A 17,553-nucleotide genomic window follows, 5' to 3' on the forward strand; every position below is an offset into this window, starting at 1 on the left:
CCCTGGGCAGCCCATTCCAAGGCTTAATAACCCTTTCAGTGAAAATTTTTTTTCCTAATATGCAGCCTGAACCTCCCCTGGCGCAACTTGAGGCCATTTCCTCTCGTCCTGTTGCCTGTGACTTGAGAAAAGAGACCGACCTCCATCTCTCTACACCCTCCTTTCAGGGAGTTGTAGAGAGCAATAAGGTCTCCCCTCAGCCTCCTCTTCTCCAGGCTGAATAACCCCAGCTCCCTCAGCCTCTCTCTTATGAGACTTATTCTCCAGACCCCTCACCATCTCTGTCGCCCAAAGACACAGTAATGGGGAGAGGTACACAGTAGCTTGACAAGACATAGTAATGGGGAGAGGTACACAGTAGCTTGACACAACAGGTAGATGATTGATGGATGGGTCATCAGATGGAAAACTGACGTTGGCAGCAATTGCAGTATATACAATCTAGTCCTTTCTTGGCTCTTAATCCCTTGGCATTCCCCTACAAAGGGCCCTTGAACACCAGATCAGGCTCACAAGAGGAGGCTGGAGAAACAGAATCATAGAATCATTGAGGTTGGAAGACCCCTTGAACACCAGATCGGGCTCACAAGAGGAGGTTGGAGAAATAGGGAAGGAACAGCTAGAGGAGTGAAGGTGCTTTCCCAGAAACAGAATCACAGAATCACAGAATCACAGAAACGTAGTGGTTGGAAGGGACCTCAGAGATCATCGAGTCCAACCACAAAAAAAACCCCAAAAAAACCCAAAAACCCAAAAAACCAAAAACACCACCCACCACCTAAACACACAACAACAACAACCAACCAAAACCATCACCCACCCACACAACATCCCACCACAAACCAATAATATTGGGGACTAGAGCATGCCCTGAAGAGCCATGTCTACACGTTTCTTAAATACCTCCACCACCTCCCTGGGCAGTCCATTCCAGTGCCTGACCACCCTCTCAGGAAAGAAATGTTTCCTAATATCCAACATGAACTTCCCCTGGTGCAACTTGAAGCCATTACCCCTTGTCCTATCATCTGTAACTTTGAAGAAGAGACCGACCCCCGCCTCTCTACACCCTCCTTTCAGGTACTTGTACAGAGCAAGAAGGTCTCCCCTCAGCCTCCTCTTCCCCAGACTGAACGACCCCAGCTCCCTCAGCCTCTCCTCGTAAGACTTGTGCTCCAGACCCCTCACCAGCTTTGTTGCCCTTCTCTGGACCCGCTCCAGCACCTCAATGTCCCTCTTGTGGTGGGGGGCCCAAAACTGGACACAGTACTCAAGGTGGGGTCTCACCAGTGCCGACGGACATCATCCCAGTCCAGATGCTTTAAAACCTAACCCTGTCATCTCACTCACCTACAAACCCAAAAAACCAAAAACACCACCCACCACCTAAACACACAACGATCCTGGTGCCTTAAAACCTAACCCTGTCATCTCACTCACCTACTAACATCTGGGAGAGAAGGTTTAAACAGGTCATGAACAGCGTTATCAGTGGTGAGGGCTCAATTTAGCTGCCCACGGTGCTCCTCTAAACCCAAAAGTCTTTCTCTCACTTCCCCAAAGTTCCACCAGAACATTCAAAACCAAGTCTGGCCCATTAGAGCTCACATTTACCTTCTGTGCAGAATGCAATTTTCTTACATGTGGTCGAGCTAACAAGCAGATAGACAGGGTGAGACACCGAAGGCAGAAAAGACAGGAACAGTAGCTAAATGATGGCTAATGGGCAGCTGATCGAGGAGAAGGACAGATGCAGAGAGAGATGAATAGAATAGATAAACAGGCATCAGACCCCAATCTCCCAGCAATTACAGTCTGCTCTGGAAATCCTAATCTTCTACAGTGTCGCTCTCCAATAATTCCAGTTAAATTAGTTATTATCCCTCATTTGTGTTTGTCCCTGGAATTATTTTGGTGGCACGGATCAAAGAAGCACCACGGGTTTTTAATGTGGCGTGTGCTTTTAAAAAAGGCAAAGCGTTAGAAAGTGCTCCCCACTCTAATGCATTCTCCTCTCGTGCCGGGAAGTGGATCTTTAACTTCTAATTAGCGCATCTCAGGATCTGTCCAAACAACCCTGCCATGTCTTTCCTTGCAAACAAAAACAGATGAGGTTCCCCCGGGGACTCGGAGCCAGCTCGACACCTATGAGGGGTATCAGGGCTCTCACAATTAATAAAGCACGAGCAGGCACTGAGAATCCAGCTCTGTAACTGCAACCCAGTTGGTTGTACTTTATTTTCCCTTTCCCACCTGATTGATTAAAAAAAAAAAACCAAAAAAACCACCCTTCTGCAACTGCACTAAAAAAAAAAGAAGGAAAAAAAAAGATGTCATTACATGTTTAATTTAAAACTCTACCAGTGATTAGGATATTTTATGGACTGATCGCCTGCCAAATGTTATGGTTTAAATCAAAACTGCTCCAGAGTTCTGCATGAGCCATAAAGGAGATAGAGGGTTTGAGGGTTTTTTTTTTTTCCCTCTGCTTTGGAAACGGTCACTGACTCAGATATTGTGCTGTAAATGGACAGGAAAGCAGCGGACAAGGAAACAATGGTGAGATGGATAAATGAGAGAGGGTATGAGAGAATGAGGAGCTTAAATCTTTGGCTGGAGGGAGTTGCCCATGTCCCCCCCCCGCAGCAGACTTGGAGATCCACAGTGACCAGCACGTGCAAAGCAAAGAATTCAGCACTTAATTATATGTATTAATGATGTGAAGCAAACAGAAATATGCAGGGGCATTGGCCAGCATCAGCTGCTGGTTGTGGATGTATAAATGGGATGATTCCCGTCATTGCACCACGCACAACAGCTGGGACAACAACCGAAATGCAAGGAGTTGGTGCTGGGTCATCTGCAGGGCCAAGAGAGGCACCTGTGACAAAGGGAACCCCCAAAAATGGGAGAGAGGAACAGCAGCATTCTCCAGGTCCCAGTGAAGAACCATTTTACCCACAGGAATGGATGGCAACCTCCCCTTCCACCCACTTATCCCCAAAACCATATCAGCACCAATAAGGGTAACACCTTTCAATCCCTAAACTCAAAAGCAAAACATGGCTTTAGAGATGGAAGTGCATCAACTGCAAGAGAGGGTGGTTTGGGGACAGAAGGCAGGTTTGTAAGGATGTATTTAAAACACTGGTGCCACTCCAACTGGAGAGGACCACACACAGCAACGTGGCCAGAGATCTGCTGTGCCCAGTTTGACCCATTGAGCTGGCAGGGCTAACTATACATTTTCTTCTCATTTCAAAGCTTAATTTAGGAGACCAAACTATACTCAGGTCCTAGACCGTAGCAGGAATCACAGAATCACAGAATCTTCTAGGTTGGAAGGGACCTTAAAGATCATCTTGTCCAACCGTCAACCTAACTGACAAAAATGGGACAGAAGGCAGGTTTGTAAAGATGTATTTAAAACACTGGTGCCACTCCAACTGGAGAGGACCACGCACAGCAACGTGGCCAGAGATCTGCTGTGCCCAGTTTGACCCATTGACCTGGCAGGGCTAAATATACATTTTCTTCTCATTTCAAAGCTTAATTTAGGAGACCAAACTATACTCAGGTCCTAGACCGTAGCAGGAATCACAGAATCACAGAATCTTCTAGGTTGGAAGGGACCTTAAAGATCATCTTGTCCAACTGTCAACCTAACTGACAAAAATAGACACCCACACCACAAACAAGGAGCATCATCACTAAACCATACCTCCCAGCACTACATCAACCCGTCTTTTGAACACTATACATTTTCTTCTCATTTCAAAGCTTAATTTAGGAAACCAAACTATACTCAGGTCCTAGACCGTAGCAGGAATCACAGAATCACAGAATCTTCTAGGTTGGAAGGGACCTTAAAGATCATCTTGTCCAACCGTCAACCTAACTGACAAAAATAGACACCCACACAACAAACAAGGAGCATCATCACTAAACCATACCTCCCAGCACTACATCAACCCATCTTTTGAACACCTCCAGGGATGGTGCCTCAACCACCTCCCTGGGCAGCCCATTCCAATGGCTGAGAACCCTTTCCGTGAAAAAATTTTTCCTAATATCCAGCCTGAACCTCCCCTGGTGCAACTTGAGGCCATTTCCTCTCGTCCTGTCGCCTGTGACTTGGGAGAAGAGACCGACCCCCACCTCTCTACACCCTCCTTTCAGGGAGTTGGAGAGAGCAATAAGGTCTCCCCTCAGCCTCCTCTTCTCCAGGCTGAATAACCCCAGTTCCCTCAGCCTCTCCTCATAAGACTTATTCTCCAGATCTTATTGGGAAGATGAAGGCCATTCACTTCGCACCTTGCCTGGATTTGAGACCAGACCAACCAAATCTGGAGGAACCTCTAGACCTTCAATGTCAAGAAGATCCTCATGCAAGGACAGCTTGGATTCCCGGCTCTATTTTAGGGTTGTCACTGTAAAGACGCAAAAACATAGAACTACTCATGAACAAACAGCCTCTTCACATGAAGAATAAGTCTGCATGGAGCTTGGTAGCTCCAGCAAACCCAGAGGCCCCAGTGCAACCAGCCAGACCCATCAGGAATTGCTCAGGGGACAGCCATAATCTGCTTTCTGACATGCGGAAGGCCCATAAACAAATGATTACACTTCTGTGCCTGAGTTTCCCTAATTTGCAAAATGTTGATAACGATCGGGGCTAATTGAAAATTTCCCATCAAGCATTATTAGGATGGGGAACAGGGGTTTTGAATGAACCGTTTGCAAAAAAGCCCAATTTCCCCCATATATCTGTTTTTTGACAATAAAACAAGCAAACAAAAAAAAAACCCAAAGCCATCTTAAGTCTTTGGATAAAAGGACAAAATTTTCCATAGAAAACCACCTACTATTTCCTGGATAATTCAGTGACCTCCCAGGTTTCACAAGGCTTATGAGGTTTCTTTTATTGCTCTTTGAAATAATTACAGATATTAAATGGGAGGCTCAGTAAAGCAAGCTTTATTTTAAACCTCCCTGGCAGGAGTTATATCTCAGACAATGATATAGGGAGAGGGCACTCGATTCATTAATAAAAGAGACATCCAGCTGATGAAGAAACTGCACAAGAATGGCCAAATTCTGTGTTATTTCCACAGGTTTTTGAATAGCAGTTGCTGGGCATCAGCTGGGAGCTGGGAATTAAACTGTGGGGACAGCCACGGGCCACAGCTTGTGCCTGGTGGACTTTCTGTCCATGATGTAGCCTGGAAAGCTGAGCCAGGCTGGTGGCTGGGACATCTATCCAGCCATCAATGTGGGTGGGAGACCTCAGCAAACCATCAGCAACCTCAAATTTGGAGGTCAGTGCATTTAACACCCGCCTAAAAATGATTGTGGCTGCTGCACCTGCCCTGACCTTCTGCCCAGCCAGGACTGGCTTTCATTATGGTTTAATTGCAGAGGTGACCAGAAGGTCTGAGGCCAGTGGTGTCCCTTCCATTAAGCAGATTGCCACGTGCCTTTATAGCCTGTGCTGCACTTGGAAGAGCGGGGCCAGTGAGAAACACAAAGGGCAGGAGAACACATCAGTTGGCTACACCATTGGGCTAACAAATACGCATAACGACGTACAGCGACGTTACCAAGTTAATAGCAGTTAATAACGTATAATAATTCATAGAATCATAGAATGGTTTGGGTTGGAAGGGACCTCAAAGATCATCCAGTTCCAACCCCCCTGCCCTGGGCAGGGACACCTCCCACCAGACCAGGTTGCTCAAGGCCCCATCCAGCCTGGCCTTGAACCCCTCCAGGGATGGGGCAGCCACAACTTCCCTGGGCAACCTGTTCCAGTGTCTCACCACCCTCAGAGTAAAAAATTTCTTCCTGAGATCTAATCTGAATCTTTTTTCTTCCAATTTAAAACCGTTTCCCCTTGTCCTATCACTACACCTCCTGGCAAAGAGTCCTTCTCCAGCTCTTCTATAGGCACCCTTCAGGTATTGAAAGGCCACTTGAACTGGTCGGCTCAGGTGCCTGTCTTGGCCTTCAGGGTTTTGACTGTTTCACCAGTAACCCTTCTGCCACAAGTGTTTGTGTTCAGTTTATTGGAAAATAACCTTAATTCACTGATATTGCTAAAGAAATGCCTTCTGGTGTCCATCAGTGACAAATACTGTAAAATACTGAAGGTGATAATGACAATTATGTGTCTAATTTATTATTTAGTTGTGTCCACTTCCACTGTCTATAAACCCACCCAAACCCAGAAGTGGTGGGTACAATAACAACATACATATGGTCTTATGGTTGGACTGGGTGATCTGAAAGGTCCTTTCCAACCTAGACAATTTTATGATTCTATGATCTATGATCTATGATTCTATGATTCTATGATCTACATCTATGATCTATTCTATGATTTTATGATCTACAATAATTGGCAGGGCCCTGATCAGACACATAAGCAGAAAGGCACTGAAGGCGATGGGAAGATTTCTGTCAACACAAGGAGAGGTTTTGGATCAGCCACCAAAAGGCACATTGAGTATTAGTGAGTTTTAGACACCTACATTCTTCCCTGCAGTATGCCTTCAAGCCTGGCTTCTAGGGTTTTTTTGCAGCCTAAAAGGAAAGCAGAGGCTGGAAGATCCAAGAGAAGAAATACCGCTGACAAGGGTTGAGGTTTCACGGAAAGCTAGCTCCAGGAGGAGTGGATTTCTGGATCCTCCCATCAAGGATGGACCCAATCCAAAATCCCAGCTCCCACCTGAGTGGCAGGAAAGTTTAGGTCTGAAACCCCGAGGTGCTGCCGCGCTCTGCAGCTGGAAATCAGGGTTACGTGGGACCCTGCCTTCTGATTCACAGCAAATCCCACAAATTTGGGCTTCTGCTTGTGTTTGCTCAACTGGATAAAATCTCACATCAAGAAATTTCCTGTCAGTGAGACCGGGAGGCTTGTTTAGTGTCAGCAGGGAGACTTTGCTTTTGATTTTCTTTTAAATGAGCGTGGCAGAAAAAAACACTCCTTGCAAGGCAAAAATTCATTAAAAAAGTCAAACAACATGATCCTGATTGAAAACAAAGCCGTCGCTACCTTTCCCTTCTGTAGCGCGAAAGCCCCGCATCAAAATCAATAAGCCCTCACGGAAAGTTTTGACACGAAACATGTTGCCTTGTTTCGAAAAAGAATCCACTGGAAAATTATGGATCTGCTTCAAAACACGGTGCCAGCGTGTGCCCAAGGCTAAAAGAAGGTTTTAAAAATGCTACAGAGCAGCCATTCTCCACTCCAGAGCCTGTGTCCTGTTGGAAACCCAGCAAACGTACAGCAGAATTGTGCCTCCCTCTCCTTAGATGATGCTTTTATTTGGAGAAGAGGAGGAGAAAGTGGGATGCTTCTTTTTTTTGGCTGTTGTTGCTTTCCTTACACTGAAAAAAATCCCTCTTTTCCAATGAGAAGCTCATTGGAATTAGATTAATTGGAATTAGATCTGGGGGTCCACCAGAGATCCCTCAAACCTCATTTTTTCTGTGATTTGTAGAGGTCCCAGTAGGTGGATAACATAAAGCCCCCTCCTCCAAAAAGTTCAGAGTACCAGAGTGCTCATCAGCTCGGCACAGGGATTGGCACAGGGGTGACTATCCCATTGGCACAGGGGTGTCTATCGCATTGGCACAGAGGTCTCTATCCCATTGGCACAGGGGTGTATATCCCATTGGCACAGAGGTCTCTATCCCATTGGCACAGGGGTGTCTATCCCATTGGCACAGGGATGTCTATCCCATTGGCACAGGGGTGTCTATCCCATTCCACGTTGCCATCCAGGAGCAGTTGGTTACCATCATTGTTAGAACCACAGATTCATAGAATTGCTTGGGTTGGAAGGGACCCTTCAGATCATCAAGTCCAACCATCAACCTAACACTGACAAAAACCATCACTAAACCTTATCTCTAAGCATTATGTCTACCCGTATTTTAAATACCTCCAAGGATGGTGACTCAACCACTGGGCAGCCTCTTCCAGGGCTTAATTACCCTTTCAGTGTAAAATTTTTTTCCTAATATCCAGTCTAAACCTCCCCTGGGGCACAGGGATGTCTATCCCATTGGCACAGGGGTGTCTATCCCATTCCACGTTGCCATCCAGGAGCAGTTGGTTACCATCATTGTTAGAACCACAGATTCATAGAATTGCTTGGGTTGGAAGGGACCCTTCAGATCATCAAGTCCAACCATCAACCTAACACTGACAAAAACCATCACTAAACCTTATCTCTAAGCATTATGTCTACCCGTATTTTAAATACCTCCAAGGATGGTGCCTCAACCACCTCCCTGGGCAGCCCATTCCAATGCCTGATAAACCCTTTCAGTGAAAAAATTTTTCCTAATATCCAGCCTGAACCTCCCCTGGTGTAACTTGAGGCCATTTCCTCTTGTCCTGTCGCCTGTGACTTGGGAGAAGAGACCGACCCCACCTCCCTACAACCTCCTCTCCAGGAAGTGTAGAGAGCGAGAAGGTCTCCCCATCACTTGTTCAACGCACAGTTGTATAACACAAGTGGCCAAGCAGAGTTTGTCCCCCCAGCAGAGGTCACCTGCAAATCTAGAGAACTACAGGAAAGATTTGCCGTTGCAGGAGAAATTACCAGGAAAACTTAAAGGAAAATGCGAAATATGCAGAATATTGCAGAAAGGCAGTGCCGGAGCCTGATCCGCCGCACCATGACCTTCACAAATCAATGTGGTGCTCCTGCTCTGCCTTGCCTTGAAGAGAAAAGGACGTGCTTCCTCCTTTGCCCACCCTGCCTGCGCCGTGACCTTCACAAATCAATTTGGTGCTCCTGCTCTGCCTTGCCTTGAAAAGAAAGGGAGGTGCTTCCTCCTCTGCCCACCCTGCCTGCACCCCCAGTCCCATGTCACAGGGACTGTCACTCCCTTCTCCGGAGGACAGCAGGGGAAGCTCCCTATCGGGGCCGAGCTATAAGTGTGAGATTAACATTTGGCAATGCATTTGTCATGGACAACCACCAGCCAACCTCATCCTGGGCTACATCAAAAGAAGCATGGCCAGCAGGTCAAGGTCAAGCAAGTCAGGACAGCGCCCATTCATCAGGCCATGATGTCCTTCCTTCCAAGCCATTGCAACCTCTGGATTCATATATCCTGAGATCATGGTACGGATCCATATACCCTGAGAGTATGGTATGGATCCCATAACTACTCAGACCAGATGGGAATTGCAAATTAACTCTTGTAGGGGTGTCGCAGACTTAGTCCAAACACTCATCCCTGGGCTTAATCCATGAGCTCCAGTAGCTGTGCTGAGGAGAAAGGCTTGACCTCTAAAGGGCTCTTAGTGCAAGACTAAACAGCATCTAAAACCCAGATGCAAGTTTGCAAAACAATCACTATTGAAAACAATTATATTCGTATCATTTAAAAATAAACATTGGAGTTTTCTAACCCAAAAGCTGCTTATCAGAAATCACTGCACACTTTAACTCCAAGACCTGATATCTCATGTAGAGAGCACGTTGGCATTCTTGCAGCTAAAGTGTAGGCCAATTTCTCTTTAATAGAATAAGATCGTCCTTGGAGGAGATTGTATGTTGCTGATAATTATCTGATGACATGTTGAGGTTTAGCAGATGGATTAATTTCGTTTTGCATTATGTTATTAGTGCCACCGGAGGGGCGTGTGGCTGCATCCTTTTGGGTATTAAGCTAAAGAGCTTGTAGTGTACTTTATAGAGAGTGGCAACTGCTGGGCTAAAAACAAGCCTCCGCTGTTTTTTTGGGGGGAAAAAGTGTCTACACAACACTGTGGATCACACGCTGTTGTGCCAATCACAGGGAAAGGCCAAACTCAGGCTGTTAACTGAAGCTGAAGGATGCTCCAGGTGTCCAGGTCTGAGCCTGACTGTCAGGAGATCTAGATGTGCTACCAAAGTGTGCAGCAAACAAAGACAACACGGGCTGAATATTACGAGATGCAACGTCCTTGAATTCCTTCCTTCCTCCCACCTGCAGCACAGGGAGAGGGGCAACTTTCCGCCCTCCGCGGCGCTCGCTGCCAAACAACTCAGACCTTTTTGATCTGCAAGGGCAATTTTCCCTGCACTCTGCTGCAGCCTAACCCAAATGAAACCATCCACCACGCAGAGGGCACGCTGGTTTTAAAGATCCTTCCCCATCTATCCACCCCTGCCTCCCCAAAGAGTTATTATCCACAGGCGCGTGCAAGCGGGGGAACCAAAAGGCTGCTGCTCTCAGAATATTAAGCAAATAAATTGGTTGCCCTCTAACATACCTTTTCTCTCCCAAGATGACCCAGGCTACTGAAAAGCTAATCCAGCTTTCTACAGACTGGAAAAAAAGAGTGTGTGGAGTTCAAGAGGGCTCAGCTACCGAGCTCAGCTCAGACAAGCAGCAAAGGTGGAAAACAGGAGAATGAAATGAGTCTAAAGAAGGATATCGACTGATTATCAGGTGGGATGTCTGGAAGAAACTTGAGCATCTACAGAAAACAGCCTGAGAATAGCATCTATTACACACTGAAACATTCTCCAAGGCGGGGGGGGAAGAGAGGAAACTCCATTACCCTCAGCAGGAACAGTCAGGTTGGACAAAATAACCTTGCAGTGAAAAAATAACCTGGCATTGACTTACATTACTGTTCCCTACAAGCCCTGCCCCGCTGTGACGGGACTCCAGGGAACCAAGTGGAGTTTGAAGGTTGATGCCACTCTGAGAGGCTGGGACAAGGGTTGTGGGATGGAAGAAAAGTTGGCTATCATTTTATGCCCTCCTAATACCAGCCTGCTCTAAGACAACAACCAGAGGCTGCTCTAACTCCCAGGTTTTATAACCTCTATATACAACCATGAGAGAAGCCACACCAGGAGCAGAATGAGATGTTTCAATCCCCGCTTGTTTGGATGCATTTTGGAGGACGTGGGCTACGCTGTCAGACCCAACGTGGCTACAAGAAGGAAAGCTGCTGGGTTTGCAGGTGATGGTGCTCCAGGAGACCCTGGCTCTAGCAGGCACTCTCTAATCCCTCGGTCATTGCTTGCACACACAGCCCCCATCTCAAGCAGCTCTGGTTAAAATAATCCATGCTTTTTATTTCACAGAATCACAGAATCACAGAATCTTCTAGGTTGGAAGGGACCTTAAAGATCATCTTGCCCAACCGTCAACCTAACTGACAAAAATAGACACCCACACAACAAACAAGGAGCATCACCATCACTAAACCATACCTCCCAGCACTACATCAACCTGTCTTTTGAACACCTCCAGGGATGGGGCCTCAACCACCTCCCTGGGCAGCCCATTCCAATGGCTGAGAACCCTTTCAGTGAAAAAATTGTTCCTAATATCCAGCCTGAACCTCCCCTGGTGTAACTTGAGGCCATTTCCTCTCGTCCTGTCGCCTGTGACTTGAGAAAAGAGACTGACCCCCATCTCTCTACACCCTCCTTTCAGGGAGTTGTAGAGAGCAATTTCCTTATCTTTAACCTAGAGCTGGCTGGGGCAAGGCAGAAAAACCCAGCAGGTTAGTGGAGCAAATTTCGGAGGCAAGGACAAGGCGTTTGACCTTGCTGAGGGTCCCAGCTCCCCAAAGGGCAGCTCCTTTCCTGCTTCACCTGAAGGTTCCCAGGAGTTCAGCTGGATCTCGCTGGACCTGGTCTCCAGCCCCTCCCAGCAGATGGAGGCTGGTAGGCGTTTAAACATTGCTCTTGAAAAAAAATGACAGGCCCCGGGGCCCAGGCTTGCGATGAGAAATGGTTCTCATTTTTGAGAGTGCAGAAGGTTCAGCCAAGGTCGATGGTAGCGGCGCCGAGGGAAAGCCACTGGAAAATATAACTAGCTTTCCCATCACTCACTCCCCTCCTTCCTCAACAGGCTGTGGGCTTGCTGGAGAAAGCCGAGCAGAGCCAGGTGAGTGGACAGGCTCTGAGAGACAAGGGCTGATGGGGCAGTCAAGGTTTGGGCTGGGCTCCTCTTCCAGCCAAGGGTACATCCACCAAGTGCACGTAGAATCATAGAATGGTTTGGGTTGGAAGGGACCTCAAAGATCATCAAGTTCCAACCCCCCTGCCATGGGCAGGGACACCTCCCACCAGACCAGGTTGCTCAAGGCCACATCCAGCCTGGCCTTGAACCCCTCCAGGGATGGGGCATCCACAGCTTCCCTGGGCAACCTGTTCCAGTGTCTCACGTGCTGCCAAAGACATCGCTACTCCAAGCCACAACACACGTCAGCAAGGACATATCCCCTTCCAAGCCCAGCTTGTTTCAAGCAACCACCTGCAAGTCACCACAAATATCATAGATGCCACAAAGGATATATAGAAGCCTCCAGGTGAACCTTATAGCCCCTTCCAGTACAGAAAGGGGTCCTATAGGAGAGATGGGAAGGGACTCTTGATCAGGGAGTGGAGTGATAGGACAAGGGATAATGGTTTAAACTGAAAGAGGGGAGATTTAGATGAGATATTAGGAAGAAAATCTTTACTCTGAGGGTGGTGAGACCTCTGGCCCAAGTTGCCCAGAGAAGCTGTGGCTGCCCCATCCCTGGAAGTGTTCAAGACCAAGCTGGATGGGGCTTTGAGCAACCTGGTCTGGTGGGAGATGTCCCTGCCCATGTCAAGGGAGGTGGAACTCAATGATCTTCAAGGTCCTTTCCAACCCAAAACCATTCTATGATCCTAGGATCCTATGAAACACACCCACCAACACCACAGCGCAGCCTGTACCCTCTGATTGCACCGGGCAGAGATGTCCTGCCTGTTCATCCACCTGCACATACGCTCACATGAGGTGTACGCTCCTTCCTTGAGCTTCTAACTCCCTGAAAAAGAGGATCTCTTTGAAGCACAGTGAGAAACCTCTGCTTTTCCCTAAACAGAGCCCCAGTGTCATAGGTGACCTGCTCAAATACCTTGCCATCTATCTCAGGAACTGCAGGAATTAATTTATGGAACCAGAACTGACTCAGAGCAGAAGTGGTTTCACAGCAGAAACTAAGCATTTTAAGGAAACACCTCCTTTATCCCCCCTCAAAAAAAGTTCTCCTGCCATTGTGTGTTCTTACGTTAATAATAGAGGGGAGTTGAGGAGCATGGTGACCAAAAAGTGAAGTTAATTGGATTAGCCAGAATTGCTCATTGCTATTGCCACACAGCCCCCAGTTACAGTTGACTTCTGGCTGCAGAGAGCTCAGCCCAGAGCTGGGGCATCTTGGCTTCTTGGGCTCTTTTGACTTCTGCTTAGAAGGTCTTGGCAAGGTGCAGGTCTGGGCAAGGCAGTCTGCTGGCCTGGGGTGGGATGTCCTGGCAGTCTGTCCTGAAATGCTACAGGGAAAAGAGCGAAAGGGGAACAGAGACCGTTGCCAAAAGAAGCATGACAAAAGCCAGTCTCAGAAATCTGGTCCCACATTGAAGACTAACCTGAATTCTGTGAGCAGGTAACTCTACATTCGCTTTGATTTCTTTATACAATCCATTTGCTGCAATAAAATGGTGATCATCTTTTGTCCCTGCCCGTAGCAGGGGGGTTGGAACTCGATGATCTTTAAAGGTCCCTTCCAGCTCCAACCATTCTATGTGCAATCATCTTTTGTCCCTGCCCATGGCAGGGGGGTTGGAACTCGATGATCTTTAAAGGTCCCTTCCAGCTCCAACCATTCTATGATTCTATGATAAGAGAGACCATCTCTTCTACACCACAACAATCAGGTTGGCTTTTTTAACTGTGAGATCCTGATTCAATGCAAAGGTTTCCCTTTTGCACCAGCACTATCCACATCAGGATTTTTTTAACTGTGAGATCACAGAATCACAGAATCTTCTAGGTTGGAAGGGACCTCAAAGATCATCTTGGCCAACTGTCAACCTAACTGACAAAAATAGACAACCACACAACAAACAAGGAACATCATCACTAAACCATACCTCCCAGCACGACATCAACCCGTCTTTTGAACACCTCCAGGGATGGTGCCTCAACCACCTCCCTGGGCAGCCCATTCCAATGGCTGAGAACCCTTTCAGTGACAAAATTTGTCCTAATATCCAGCCTGAACCTCCCCTGGTGCAACTTGAGGCCATTTCCTCTTGTCCTGTCGCCTGTGACTTGAGAAAAGAGACCGACCCCCATCTCTCTACACCCTCCTTTCAGGGAGTTGCAGGGAGCAATAAGGTCTCCCCTCAGCCTCCTCTTCTCCAGGCTGAATAACCCCAGCTCCCTCAGCCTCTCCTCATAAGACTTACTCTCCAGACCCCTCACCATCTTTGTCGCCCTTCTCTGGACCCGCTCCAGCACCTCAATGTCTTTTTTATGGTAGGGAGCCCAAAACTGGACACAGCACCCCTTTTGCACCAGCACTATCCACATCAGGACTTGGGATTACATCTCTTACTCGTGCTTGGCTCTTCATCAAGAAGAATATCCCATTTTTTAAGGCTGCTGGGGTCACATCTTTAGCTCAGGAGACGTGGCTTCAGCGCTGAAGGTGTTCTGCTTCTCCGAGATGGTCGTTACATCCATCCCCAGCACTAAATCAAACCATGTGTGGCATCTGGCTTGCACATGTGGTGGCAACATTGATTCTATTTTTTAAGTGCTATATATTAAATTTTAGTCCCCAAACTCCTATCATTTTCCTAACAAGTTACCACCCTGCACTGATGCAATGCAGCAGGACTTAGAAAGGAATATACTGGGCTTTGACATCAAACCACAGCAGTGCAACGAGACGACAGACAACCCCTCCTTTGCTGTCCAAAATTTGCCCGCAGAGGGAATACCTCACTATTATTAACACTAACCCTTCAGTGACATTTTACCTGGCTGCAGAAACCTCCTGTCACATTTCTGGCAAGCCCTTGTCACCCTTTCTCATCATCAGCTCCTCTCTGATGATATAATTCTGGAGGAGCAGCAGCTGGGTCCTGGCCAGGTAGACTTGGCACTCGGTGCCTGGCAGAGATGCTGCCCGTTGCCTTCCTCGGCTCCAGCCCTTGCCACACATGGAAATAAAAAGCAATCCAGCTTCTGCCTGCACTTCATGCCCATCCCAGCTGCATCTGCGTATTGTGTTGTACGGTTTCATGTCACCATCTAAAGGTTGACAGGTTTGGTCCCAGGAGGAGCTGCAATTAAGTGGATTAAGTGGCATGTTTCTCTTTTGGTTATTTTTTTTTCTGGAAATCATAGAATCATAGAATCACAGAATCACTGAATCTTCTAGGTTGGAAGGGACCTCAAAGATCATCTTGTCCAACCGTCAACCTCACTGACAAAAATAGACACCCACACAACAAACAAGGAGCATCATCACTAAACCATACCTCCCAGCACTACATCAACCCATCTTTTGAACACCTCCAGGGATGGTGCCTCAACCACCTCCCTGGGCAGCCCATTCCAATGGCTGAGAACCCTTTCAGTGACAAAATTTTTCCTAATATCCAGCCTGAACCTCCCCTGGTGTAACTTGAGGCCATTTCCTCTTGTCCTGTCACCTGTGACTTGAGAGGTTAGAATGGTTATAGAATCATACAATGGTTTGGGTTGGAAGGGACCTCAAAGATCATCGAGTTCCAACCCCCCTGCCATGGGCAGGGACACCTCCCACCAGACCAGGTTGCTCAAGGCCACATCCAGCCTGGCCTTGAACACCTCCAGGGATGGGGCATCCACAGCTTCTCTGGGCAACCTGTTCCAGTGTCGCACCACCCTCAGAGTAAAAAATTTCTTCCTGAAATCCAGCAGTTAATCCAGGTCTGGTGAATTTAACGGCGAAACTCTGACCAGGTTCAAGCAAAACTTCCCCCGAGATGTCAAGGAACGAGAGGGAAGAGTGAGTAGCCTCCAACTCCACTTTCCCCTCCAGCCATCCATCTAGCGAGATATTTATTTGATCTTCTGTCAGTACAATATCCGAGTGTTTACAGCACACCACCATTCACATCAAAGCTGGAGGAAAATCCTTAATGGAGCTTACGTGCTGTGATGCCCCACCAGAGCTCACAGTCACCTCCGGTGCATACGAATGAAAAAAGAGAGATCCTCCTGTCCCTTGCACCGACAACCAACGCCCGTGGGGAGAGAGATTTGCTCCCTGGCTACACATTTGTGATCTGGGATGAATAATGGTTTAGTTTATTGGAAATTCGCTTTTCATTTTACCTCAATTAAGTGCCCGGCGAAATCAATCACGTACCTTCTGCAAACACTAAATCTTCCGGAGGGAAAATATTTATCAAGTCCCAAGCCACCAGCTTTAGACCCCCTTATCCCTCTTGTTTGCTGGAATTGCTTCACAATGTAGAGGGAAAAAAAAAAAAAGAAGAAAAAAAAAGTGCCAACTTGACAAACTGGAACTTCAGAGGATAAGAAGCAGGTTTTGAAGCAGCAGTGAGTGCTCAATACAGAAACATCCCATGGACTTCAGCAGAGACAAAGCCAGGTGGGTATAAGCATGCATCCAAGTGTCACTGAGATGACATAGCTGAGGATGAGCCCTTCTGCATACAGTTGCTATATTTAGTTATTTTTTTAACATCCCCTGAGATGCACACCGGAGGCAGGAAACTCCCCAGGCCAGAAGCTGGTTAAAATGAAAAGTTTGCTGTTTAATTCTGCAAGACTCCTCCGTATGGCACCAGCAGGAATCTGCCATCAGGGAGCCGAAGCAGAGATGCAACAGCTTTGGCAGACTTTTAAATAAACTGGGTTTGTCTCAAGCATCAGGTGATGGTAAACTCTCATCTCATTATACCTTGCTGAGCCTCAGTACAGTGGTCAGGGATGGACGGGTTGTCTTTGGCATCACCCACATCGATATTACCGAGGATTGACACATCCACGCTGCCTTTTCATCCCAAAGCTATTGCTTTTGCAAACCATAGGGATCCAGGTCCCGTTCCACCTGCAGCTCTCATTTTCTGAGTGCTGAGACACTGCAGGATCGTCACCCACAACCCAAACTGAGCCCCGTGGGGAATGTGGTTCCCAGTGAGAGGACAAGGGGCAACGGGCACAAGTTAGAACATAAGAGGTTCCACTCACATATGAGGAGAAACTTCTTCACGGTGAGGGTGACAGAGCCCTGGAACAGGCTGCCCAGGGAGGGTGTGGAGTCCCCTTCTTTGGAGATTTTCAAGACCCGCCTGGATGCTCCTGAGTAACATGCTCTAGCTCTAGGCAATCCTGCTTCAGCAGGGGAGTTGGACTAGATGATCTCTATGGTCCCTTCCAACTCTAAAATTCAGTGAAATTCAGTGAAATCCTTAATGAGAAGAGATGGTTAGGGTCCATAAATACAAGAAGTTTGAAAATGCCCACAGAACACTTAATACCACTCAAGTTGTTTTGAAAGCCTAAGCCGGACTTGGCCAGGATGCTGAGGTTCATAACCTCAGTCTGCTGGCTTGGGCTGGGGGACACTATTGATTTACAATAACCATAAAGAGGTCAGGACTCATATTTTATAACTACTCCAGCTTAACATCGTGCCAAAATACTCGTGCAATCCAGACTGCCTCACTCCGAGAGGTAAATGCCACCTACCCA

General features: G+C 47.3%; 1 protein-coding gene across 1 annotated transcript in view; it reads right to left on the reverse strand.

Moving 5' to 3' along the window:
- LOC106893684 (plexin-A4-like) overlaps positions 1–17,553 on the reverse strand; it is a gene marked incomplete at its 3' end in the record, with an annotated part of 465,431 nt that overhangs the window by 330,011 nt on the left and 117,867 nt on the right. The window lies entirely within an intron of this gene.

This window comes from Calidris pugnax, unplaced genomic scaffold, assembly GCF_001431845.1.
Source record: "Calidris pugnax isolate Ruff unplaced genomic scaffold, ASM143184v1 scaffold158, whole genome shotgun sequence".
NCBI classification, from domain to species: Eukaryota; Metazoa; Chordata; class Aves; order Charadriiformes; family Scolopacidae; genus Calidris; species Calidris pugnax.